Source organism: Nelumbo nucifera, chromosome 3 (genome assembly GCF_055504915.1).
Source record: "Nelumbo nucifera cultivar China Antique chromosome 3, China Antique-T2T, whole genome shotgun sequence".
Classification (NCBI taxonomy): Eukaryota; Viridiplantae; Streptophyta; class Magnoliopsida; order Proteales; family Nelumbonaceae; genus Nelumbo; species Nelumbo nucifera.
Window position 1 is genome coordinate 12,295,922 of NC_142651.1, and position 12,088 is coordinate 12,308,009.

A 12,088-nucleotide genomic window follows, 5' to 3' on the forward strand; every position below is an offset into this window, starting at 1 on the left:
TTGGGAAACCCTCAAATGGCCCAGTGTTTGATTAAATGGGACATATTTGCACCCCAATGCATGCACCCAAACAAATGAAATTCGCACTGTAAACAAACTGAGCCTAAGCAATCAAGTCAGATCCATGAGTCTTGAGTTTAAGGGCCACGAATGATTGGAATTGTTAATCAAGTTGAAGACTTCTGTGTGCGTTAAATATGTCGAAAGGTTAATGACCAGAAAATGATGGCAATTAGCTTAATCAGAGACTATGCAAATAGCCTGCTTTAAGCTTCGTTTGGATAAGTTTTTGCTTTTCAACTTTGCTGTGGAAAACAAATATGAACTAATAAGTGGATAAGACTTAAGAGTTGCTTTAAACCCATAACACTCAACAGTTAAAACACCTTTGCTCCAAAGCACAAACCCTAAAAAATTGGGGCTATGTAATTTTTTACTTTAAAACCACAAACCCTGAAGCTTATCCTTAATTAGACTGTTGAGCACAGTGATCGCAGAATCTTGACTAGGACCCTATTTTCCTTTTCATGCTGATTATTAATGTTGAAGGAGCAGATAAATGAAAATGCATGGGTGAGCCCACAATGGAAAATGAAAGGACATGAGTGACAGAACTGCTTAAGTGCAGTACAGAGGCTTCTGCCACCACGAGTTTTCAGGTTGCACAAGATTAAACTTGAAGGACGTTGGTGGGCGAGGGCCTTTTTTGGTTTTTGTAGGTAAGCCATCAGAATCAAACATTTAAAGAACGCGAGATAACGAGTGCCGTCAGTTCATCATCATTTCATGGACTTAATAAAACTGAAACGAACTCGTTTTGGGATATCAAGAAATATATCCATTTATAGTTTTTACCAGTACAAAGAAAAAACAGGGCAAGTAAGTGCTGACTGCTGAGTGAATAAAGAGGATGGTAGGAGTGATCCTGTTAATGTCAATAGGAGGTTAAAAAGATAAAAGTAAGATGCATTGCAAGGGATGAGTACTTGCCAGGCCCAGAATCGGAAGGGTGGAATTTACTGGGAATTCATCACTCAATGGTAATAGTAGGCTTAGTAGCTAGGGTGTTCAGGGACTGGTTTGGATAAGATCTTAGGCCTCATTTGGTTCATGAGAATTGGGGTCTGGAATTGGAATGGGAATGGGCTATTTTGATTCCAACTATTTAGTTAGATGGAACCGGAATCCCATTCCCATTGATGCAATGGCATTCTCTCATTTGAGGGAATGATCATTCCCTGCCCCTCCCTAGGGAATGAAATCCCACATCTACTGATTTTAATTTTCATTTTCATTCTTGTCTGAATCAAATAGACTATGGGAATGGGCCATTCTGATTTCGATTCCGACTGCAAACCAAACCGACCCTTAGACTAAACTGAAAAATTACGGTTTCAGAAATTTTTAGACCAAATCAAAACTAAATCAGACCAAACCATTCTATTACAGTTTTGGTCTAGTTTTTAATATGATTTGGGGCATTTTATTGGGTTTAACCCAATAAATAAGTCCAAATAACATGAATATCCAGATTGATAACAAATAAAATTCAAATATCAAATTTAATTGTTGACAAGTGTCACATATTACTATTATATAAATTGCATTCACAATTTCTCAAAACATGAACAGCTCATTGAAAATCAAATTATAGGTTAAAAAATTGAAACCAACAACAGCTATGTATAAAATAAAACATTTATGCAGTTAACAGTTATAAAATATATTTAAATGTTAAATGAATAAATACATATATATACAAATTTGTGTGTATAATATATATATATATATGATCTGGTTTCTAAAATTTAAAATACCTAACTGAACAAAAAAAAAAACGATTTCAGAAGTTTTCTGATCAAATCGGACAATTTTAAGGCCAGATCAGACCAACTGCTAATTTTAATTTGGTTCAGTGAATCAGTGAGATTTGGTGGTCTAGACCATATATATATATAAGTAATTTTATACATAAAATTCATATAAAATTAAAATTTTAAGTTTTTTTGTCAATTTTTTAAAATAAATAACTTTGGCCCGACTTGGCCCAAGGCTCGGCCCACGGGCCAGCCCGGGCCGTGAGCCGTGCCAGACCGATCCCCAAATTTTTCACTAAGGAGGGCAGCATGGCCCATAATGGCCAATGGGCCCGGCCCTGCATGCTTTACACCTCTATTCTAACCCTGAGCTGAATCGTCTTTCTCCCAAACTAAAATGGAATATTCAGTTCATGTGGCTTTAGAATGCTGACACGGAAATGAGATACAATCTAACAAAGAAAAGAACAGGCATTGTTGAATTACTTAAAGCAACAGCGAAGGAACAACTCTTTTTCTGTGTCTACCCTGCTTTTGTATTTCTTTTCTTTATTTTTCTTTTTGTTTACTTTTTTTCTTTTTTCTGAGTTAAACTCGTTGCTAATTCTTCAGTTGGGGCCGGACTTGGTGTTTGTTTCTCAACCCAACCACATACCCCATGTGGAAAAAATGAGATTTTCTAAGTAATCTATCCTTGGGGTGAGGACAAAATCCATATTCAGCTTTTGGTGGATTTGGTCTGAATACAAAGACTTATTAGGTATTTTTGGGATTTAGGGTTCCTTTGAGAAAGTTTGTGTACAAACAATTTTTAGGTTGTATTTGGAAATGATGCAAATAAGTGTGAATGCAAATATATAGAGTGTAAAATAGTTAGGGGTGGATTCGAGCCAAATAGTATGAGGTTTGAGCTTAATTCGCCAAGGTAGTACAAAGTTCGAGTTCGATTTGAGAAAAAATGTTTTATAAAAATAAAATTATATATATATATAAATTGCTTTTTATTTGATATTTAACAAAATTAAGAATTATAATATTTTTATTATTATTATTTTTTTTATTATTATATATATTTGAGCTCGCCTCAAGAGCCTAGAGCTCGAGCTCGACTAATAAACGAGCCTGTAAATTGGGCTCGATCTCGGCTCAAAGTTTGGTTGAAATCGAACCAGGCCGAGCTTTCACGAGCCGAGCTCAAGTAGCTCGTGAAGAGCTCGGCTGGTGGCCACCCCTAAAAACAATCCATATAAATTGTAAAGTTGGGTTAGTTTTGCATTGACAAATTTACTTTCTTAACGAACAGACTTTTAGTTGTAATTGATACAAACATGAATTCCAATAAAGCATATGCCTTTCTTTTATCAGAAGCCCACTTGAATGCAAATTTACTTTTTTTATTGATGTACTTTTACATCTTATTATCAATGTAAATATGTATTGAAAAATGTGTTTTCTGTCATTTGTCAATGCATAAATGTAATATTGCCAAATACAAGCAAAAATAAACTAGAATGCAAATTTACCCTAAGTCGAGATTTACACTCCATTTGCATTGTTTTCAAACGCAGCTTTAACCTCCATTATTGTTTTCATAATAAATTTTTGCTTCATTTTTACCCTTCTATATATACATAGGCTAGAAGTGGAATCATGTAAATTTTGTTTCTTTCTCTTGGTTCATTTTATCTTTGTTTTACTTCATTTTTTTTTGTGCCATTCAAATTTATGTTTCTGGATTTTGTATAAGAAAACTTATTCTAGATATTATTACAGTTGGGCACATTTACCTCTTAACTTCCGGTTGTTAGGCTTTTTTGCCAACAAGCTAATATTTTTCAATTTGATAGGCATAATACGCAATCTTGATAATATAGCCATCTTTATCTGGTTGTAAAATGGACATATATCATATATGAGGGTGATTATTGATGTGATGATGATATATTGATATCTTGTTTATTAGTTTTGTAAAAGTTGTTCTTATCACTTCCACGGGTCTCCGTTAATAGGTGCATTTCTAGTCTTCCTTGTGGGTGATATCCCAATTAGAACTTAAAATGAGTGAAGATCTGAACGGGATACAAGTTTTGGTAAATTGCCTTCTCACTTGTAATTGAGGTTGTTTGTTTGCAGTTAAAATCTGAGTGGGATGCAAATTTTGCATCCAACTCAGTTTTGCATCAATTGCTTGTGATGATGATCTGAACTCGTAATCCTATCTAATATCAGATGGGAACCACATCATTTTCCTTCATATATCCGATCCAATTGTGAACTCCATGGATGGCGATAGTCTGACTTCTCCTAAGGTCTGAGGAAAAATGGGTTGGGGAAAATTGAAAGTGGCCAGACCCTAGAGGAATTATGCTACATATCCTTCGACAAGAGGATTTGTCCTACGATGGTGGAAAAAGGAGGGAACCAATATGAGGGAGAGATTACTCTGGAATCTTCTAATAATTATATCAACTCATCATGTACAATCCTAACGTTGGATACACACACACACACATATATATATATATATATATATATATATATATATATATATATATATATATATATATATTAAAATTGGTCTGCCCACGTCACCATACCTCTCATTTTCAAACCCTCCTTCCTAATTTTCTGTTTATTTGAATTTTTTTATTTTTTTAATTCCACATAACTACCCATTAAACCAATAAGTAAATCACACATGCTTAATTATTTCTAACAATCATAAAGAAAGAGGGATTTGCTTTTTTAATGTTTAAGCCAAGTGACACCACTTTCCCCCGCTATTTCCTAAATTGTCTCTAATTCCTATTTATCTCCTAAATTATCTCTAACCCCTATTTATCTCTTAAATTATCTCTAATTTAGTGGAGAGATTCTCTCCTAAAATATCTCTAATTCCTATTTATCCTCTCCCCCACTTTTTATCTATATCTATCTAAAAAAAACTTCAAATAAAAAAATTCAGAACTATTTAAATGTTATAATGAAATTATATAATAAATTTAAAATATTTATTCAAAACACAAAAAAAAAATTAACAGATTTAATAAATTTTATATTATTAATAATTCAATATTTTTACAAAATTCATCATGAAATTATGTAGTAATAATATAAATTAATTATTTCAATAACTAAAAATCTTAAATAAAAACATAAAAAATATCTAAATAATATAACAAAATATTTAATATTATGTAATAACAGTAAAATAATTAAAATTCAAATAATGAAAATTTTTATATATTTTACATATTATTTAAATATTTAAATAACAGTATTTATTAGTAATAATTTTACAATAATAGTGTATATTCATTATATATTTATATACTATACTTGTTTATAATTTTTTTATTTAATAGAAAATTATCAATAATTATTGGAGATTAAACAACTATTATTTAACTTTTTAAATTTAATTTATCGTATTTATCATATTTTTGTTATAAATTTATTTTTAGTAATTATATTTTTTATAACTTATAGATTAATACTTATTAGAGGTTGAACTATTATTTGAGATTACACTATTTATTGACTAATTTAGTATATTTTTAGTATTTATTATATTTTTGTAATTATTGTATTTTATTATATATCTATTATATTTTCATTATAAACTTATTTTCAATGATTGTGTTCATTTGCTATAAATTTTCAATAATTATTGGAGATTAAGTTATTGTTATTTATTAGAGATTAGACTATAAATTTAGTTGAAATTAGGAGTATTCAATGATTAGTTCAATTCAATTGCAGGCTATTTCGCCAACCAAATCGATTTGGTCAAGTCCACAGTTTGTCACTTGAAACCGATTAACCATTAATGAAAACCCACCAACTCGGGTTGTATTGACCAAAGCCGATCTGAAATACTAGAAAACCGAATAACTCGGGTTGAGTTTGATCGGATTGCTTATTAAAAATCTAAAATATAAAACAATTATATACTCTTATGTATTTCTATTGTTTAACTTTCACTTAACAAAGCTTGTGCATCACATAGGTCCCCATCACCATGCTCTCCTTGCTCCATTATCTCCACCCTGCATTATCTTTGACTTTCTCTCATCTCCCCTTCCTAACACTCCCATTAAGCCATGTCACCCAACTACCTAAAAATATTCCTATAATCTCTCTCATAAGGTATCTCATTGAAACCAATAGGAAAATATCTGTTGCCCCATTCCTTAATCAATTCCTAAAATGCATCCTCCTAATTTATATCCATTATCCCTCATTTAAGATATTCATATTAATTAATAAATAGTTAAATACAGTTAGTATTTAATCACACCCATATTCAATGAGTATTAAACAGTGTTATTACTTTAATTAATTTTTATAAAATTGAGAATTATATTTAACAATTATCAAAAAGTATAAAAATTTAGTTATTGTTATTGTTATTATTATAATTAATAACCAAATAGAAATGGGGAACAAAATATTACAATGTTAGAAAATGAAATTATTAATTAATTTATATTGAAAAATAAAAGAAAAATTAGTGTAATTTTGTTAGTAAACTACCAAATAAAAATATATATTTGATAACAATTTAAAAAATTCAATAATCCCCATAGTTACACAAATGTAATAAAACTTTCAAATATTTTCATAAAACTACATTTCCGTAAACTAACGTTATTGAAATTAAAAGATATAAGTATTTGAAATTTTATTTAAAATGCATTAAATAATTATTGAAATTTATTAGAATATTTTGTAAATTTTAGGAAAATTTATTACATTTGATAGATTTTGGAAAACAATTGAAAAATTATGTAATTTTTATTGAAAATTATTAAAGATAAGTGACTATGAGAAATGGAAAACTATAATTTGAACAAATAATTACACAAATTATTAAGATAAATTAGTATACTATTGGAAAAAGAAAATTATTGGTTAGTTTATATTAGAAATTATAAGATAGATTAGTATACTTCTATAAGTAAACCATTTAAAAAGAAAATATATTATTTTATAAAAAAAATTAAAAAATGAATTAAATTTTCAAAATTACACAAGTACAATAAATTTTCCAAATTTTTCATAAAATTACATTTTGAATATTAAAGACAATTTAGTGTGTTGTTATAAATTTACCATGTGATTGGTACTCAATATATCCTTTTGATCATTTCTATCATCAAATTGAATATTGGGTTGATGGGGACGGTGTTTTCAAAACTGGATCAAACAAGATGGTTAGATCGAAAAAATTGGGAACCAGACACATTTCACCTCAATACCGCTTTTTGTCCAAAAACCATTTATTTGGTTAGCAAACCGCTAACTTGGGCGGTTGAACCGTCAATTCGGACAACCGTCAACCTGGGCAGTCGAACCATCAACCTGGGTGGTCGAACCATCAAGCACATGTATAATATCATATATCTATTTCTTTGTTTGAGAAAATGTATAAAAGTCATGTTATTATAACTTTAATGGCTACTATATAAAATGCCTATATTTGTGTATTTAATCCATCTCTAATTGTAGGGGTTGAAAATGTAACTTCAATTATTCTTTTCCATTTTATTTAATTCCCTTTCATTAAATCTCATTCTCTCTTATTATATCCCATATTTTTAAGTTATTTTCACTAATAAATGCTATTAATTAGATCTTTGTCAATATTTTTAACAATATAAACCAATGTACTTTAAAAATGACTCAAAAAACAAAACCATTATTTATCCAAGTGGTGGTTAAGCTATTAAACCATCCAAATCAACCTATCAAGTCATAGTTAGGTAATAAAATTTTTAAAATATAAATAAATATAGAAAATTATAAAAAATATAGAAAAATTAGACATCTTTATGATATTTTTATTAATCAAATTTGAAAAAATAAGTGTAATAAACAATAATTATTTTGATTGATAATGAAAATGAAATACATAGTTTACAACTAACCAAAAATGAAATATAAAAAATAATAATAAATAGTTTAACTTTTGGGTTAAATGTGTCAACCTTTAATGTCATAAATAAATAATAAAAAATTAATAAAATATATAAATACATAAATTTTGCAAAAAAACATTTAGACACATGCATAATATCATATATTCATCATATTAAACAAAAAGCAAGTGTAACATATCAAAATTATTTTTACACACAAAAATACAAAAAAAAAATTAAACGCATCTATAATTCTATATTTACACTACTATTAAAAATATGAATGGTTGGGCGAAATTTCAAAAATTTATTTTTTTCTTTCCGGGAATCGTATTTTCAGTTTAGAAAAAAACTACATTTTTCAATGGTCATTCTTGAACCAAATCGGACCAGATCTGAAACCAAAAGAAATTGAGAGTAATACCTGATACGGAATCCACATGCGTAGCTCCCAAAGTAGGTGTTCACGCCCAAAGAGGGTACCAAAACCCGCTTCCATTGAAGATGGCGCAGCTTGAGATGAAGCAGGTTCAATAGTGCAGTCCTTTAGCAAGAACTGCAATCCAACAACTTTGATCGAGCAAGGGAGGTGAGCACGAATTAGATCTGATATTTTCTTACAAAAATCAAAATCAGAACTGATCTCTATCAGTTCAATAATGGAGGTCAAATTAGGGTTAGGGCGGCAAGAGCATAAAGAAATAGATGATTGAGAGTAGTGTGTAACTTGGAGCAGTTCACCTTCTTCTATTTATATAACTTAAAGAGCTACACTCCTAATCTAATTAGGAACTTCTTGATCCAAATCTTTATTTAGATCTGGACCCTTTAAGTGGATAAGACTTATCTTCTTATCTTTACCTGCTGATCCAAACCTATATTTGCCCATGTCACATGACTGCTTATCTTTAAGTTGTCATGTGACACTCCTGATTAATCAAATTAATCTTGGGCCCTAGGCCTATTAAGTAAATGGCTCACATCCCTGTTTAATTGTTGGTTAACTTGGCTCTCTTTGTATGGCGTGGCACCCTAACATTGACCTCACAAAAGCCATATGGATTCAGCCTAGCTTTTGTGACAAAGCCTGGGCGAATTCACTACTAAACACAATGAACCCCCGAGTCCATCAATATGGGCTCTTAATGGTCCCAACATTTATACTAAATGACCCTTCAGTCCAGCCATCTTATGAAGACCCAAGGACAATGGTCTTAAGTGACATTAGCCCATTAGGTATAATAGCCCTAAATGGTCTTACACTTAACCTCACAGCCCTTAATGATCAAACATTGCCCAACAAGAGATGACTTATCCCTTGGCTGCAAGGTATAGTGTTGCACTCTCTGCTCGGATGGATCTTATGAATTAAAACATTTCGAAAACATTTTCTTAAAACATTATATATATATATATATGTGTGTGTGTGTATATATATTCATATAAATATATTTTGCAAAACAAACCTCAAATACATTTGAAATCGATTGCCGACAGTTTTGGTTTTCATCAGAGAGAGTGCAGCACCCGATCATTCACTTTGTCCGACAAAGGGGCTGATCCTGTTACTATGATCATTCACTCGAGTGAATTCTCAAACTGCCCCAACATACCCAGGTTTTGATCCCCGAAGGATTTAACTGATTGGCATATTGAAGACAGCCTAATCTGACACCCAGTGCAGTACCATAATCGAGTCTAGGGGTTAGGTATAACTTTCCAATTTTGCCCACCAGTCTCCAAGGTCTAGGGCATAACTGGAAAATGGTTCGGGTTCAGTGTTTCAAGCAAACACACACTACATGTGCTTCGAGTCTAACCCTAACAGTTGAGACAAGCTACCCTAACTGACTTGGCAGCACATTAGTGTTAGCTTTGCAGGATAAACCACCCCAAGTCTATCTAACGGTTGAGAACATTCTAAACTAACACGAGTCTCATAAATGTCAAGTTTAAGCGTAATTACATAGAAACACACCAAGTATAACATGAATCAATTATGTATTTTTATTCATTTACAATAAGTGTTTAATGATTGGAGCTAAGGGCATACATTGTCTAACAGATATCTATTAACCGAGTGGAAAATTTTCATAGTTAAAACATCCGGGTCAATGGTTCTTTGACCATTTCAACGGTTTTTTGTAAAATAGCGGTTCATGGCCAAAGCGGAATCAATGACCCAACCGGTTCCCAAGCCAAACGGTTTCGATCGTCTGGTCTGTTCTAGTTCTTTAAATAGTGATTTAAAATACTCATTTTTTTTTAATTTACTCCATATTTTAATTGTAAACCGAACTACTATTTTTTACCTCATTCAATTATCTCTATTTAAATCTTACAGTTTTTTGATAAATGAACATAAGAAAAAAAGACACCAGAAAGATACAATACAAAAAGAAGTGTCTAGCCAAGCAGGTAGGCCTGTCAATTATACTTGAAACTTCATAATTTGATCTTATTATCACATATTTGAATGAGGTGTTTATGTAATCGGATTTGGATTTTGTAATATGCATCTCATTAATAATTAAAATTAAAAAATAAAAAATACATACAATTTATAGTAAATTATAAATACATTATTACTATAATTATTAATGTCTAGAATTTCCACGTGCAAAGCACGTGCACACTTACTATAGTTATTACTATAACACAACTAATCTATACTATATATAAAAGTGTGAATGCAATGTAAAATTACCCTTTACTTCTTTGTTTGAGGAAAAGTATAAAATCCATTTTATTACAGCTTTAATGCCAGATTTAATGGCTACTAAAATGCTCATAATGTGTATTTAGTCCATATTTAATGGTAAGGTTGAAAATATAACTTCAATTATTATTTCTCACCTCATTTAATCCCCTCCCATTAAGTCTTATACTTAAATTATTTACTCTCATGTTCTCTTATTAAGTTAGATTTGTGTCAATATTTTTAATAATATAAACCATACATTTTAAAATTGACTAAAAACAAAATCATTTTTAATCCAAGTGGTAGTTAAGCAATTCAACTATCCAAATCAAATTGATTAACCTACAAAGTCATAGTTAGGTAATAAACTTACAAAAAAATGTAGAAAAAATTAGACATATTTATGATATTTTTATCAATAAAATTAAAAAATAAGTGTAATAAACAATAAATATTTTTATTAGTAATGAAAATGAAATACATAATTTAAAACTAGCCAAAAATGAAAGTATTTTACTGTTTAACAAAGATCAATAGTTCAAATTTTGGGTCAAACATGTTAACCTTTAATGTTGTAAATAAATAATAAAATTTAATATAATATAAAAATACAGAAATTTTGCAAAAAACCATTTAGGCACTTATATAATATCATATATTTATCATATTAAACAAAATATAAGCGTGACATATTAGAATTATTTTTACACACAAAAGTACAAAAAAGTTGCAAAAAATTGAACACATCTATAATTCTATGTTTACACTATTATTAAAAATATGAATTTGTTGAACTTTCTTTTGACTAAAATATTCATTTTTCAATTTAGTCACTATTCAATTATGAATTATAGATTGTAAATTGAACTACTACTTTTCACCCCATTCAATTCCTTCTATTTAAATCTTTCATTTTTTTTTTATAAATGAACAAGCAAATACACAAAAAGATTAAATATTACAAAAAGAATAATCTAGCCAAGCAGGTAGGCATATCAATGATATTCGAAACTTCACAAACTTGATATGATTATCACATATTTGGTTGAGGTGTTTATAAAATCAGGTTTGGATTTTCAATCCACATCCGATTCATATAAAATTTTGTATTACTATCATTATTATCATATAAAATTTCTATGTGCAAAGCGTGTGCACACTTACTAGCATTTTATAAATTATGTGGCATTCCAATACAGAACCTGGATTTCCTACATTCACTTTGGTGTGGGGCGTGGTGAACTTCCAATCAGGTTCAACCATGTCACACGTCACATGCCTCCCCATCTTACATGTGTGGATTAAGGTAAATGGTAAATTTGAGAAAGGTTTAGCGGCATGTGTTACCAATGATGAGGTTCCACGTCAGTAATAAAATACATGGGGCCCGCACATCTCACAGTGGGGCCCACGATTTTATTATTAGCGTGGAACCTCATCATTGGTTCCACAATCTGTTGAACAACCAAAGCGTTCAACTATTATGAATTCAGTAAATTTTGGGTGTTATACCTCCAAAAATATTATTTTTTAATTAAAAAAGAAAAAAGAAAAAAGAGAAATTTGACCATCGACAAAACAAAACAAAATAAGAAATTCAAAACAAGGGCTTGCTTTCCAAACCCTAGATGAATAAGGGTCCATTTGGT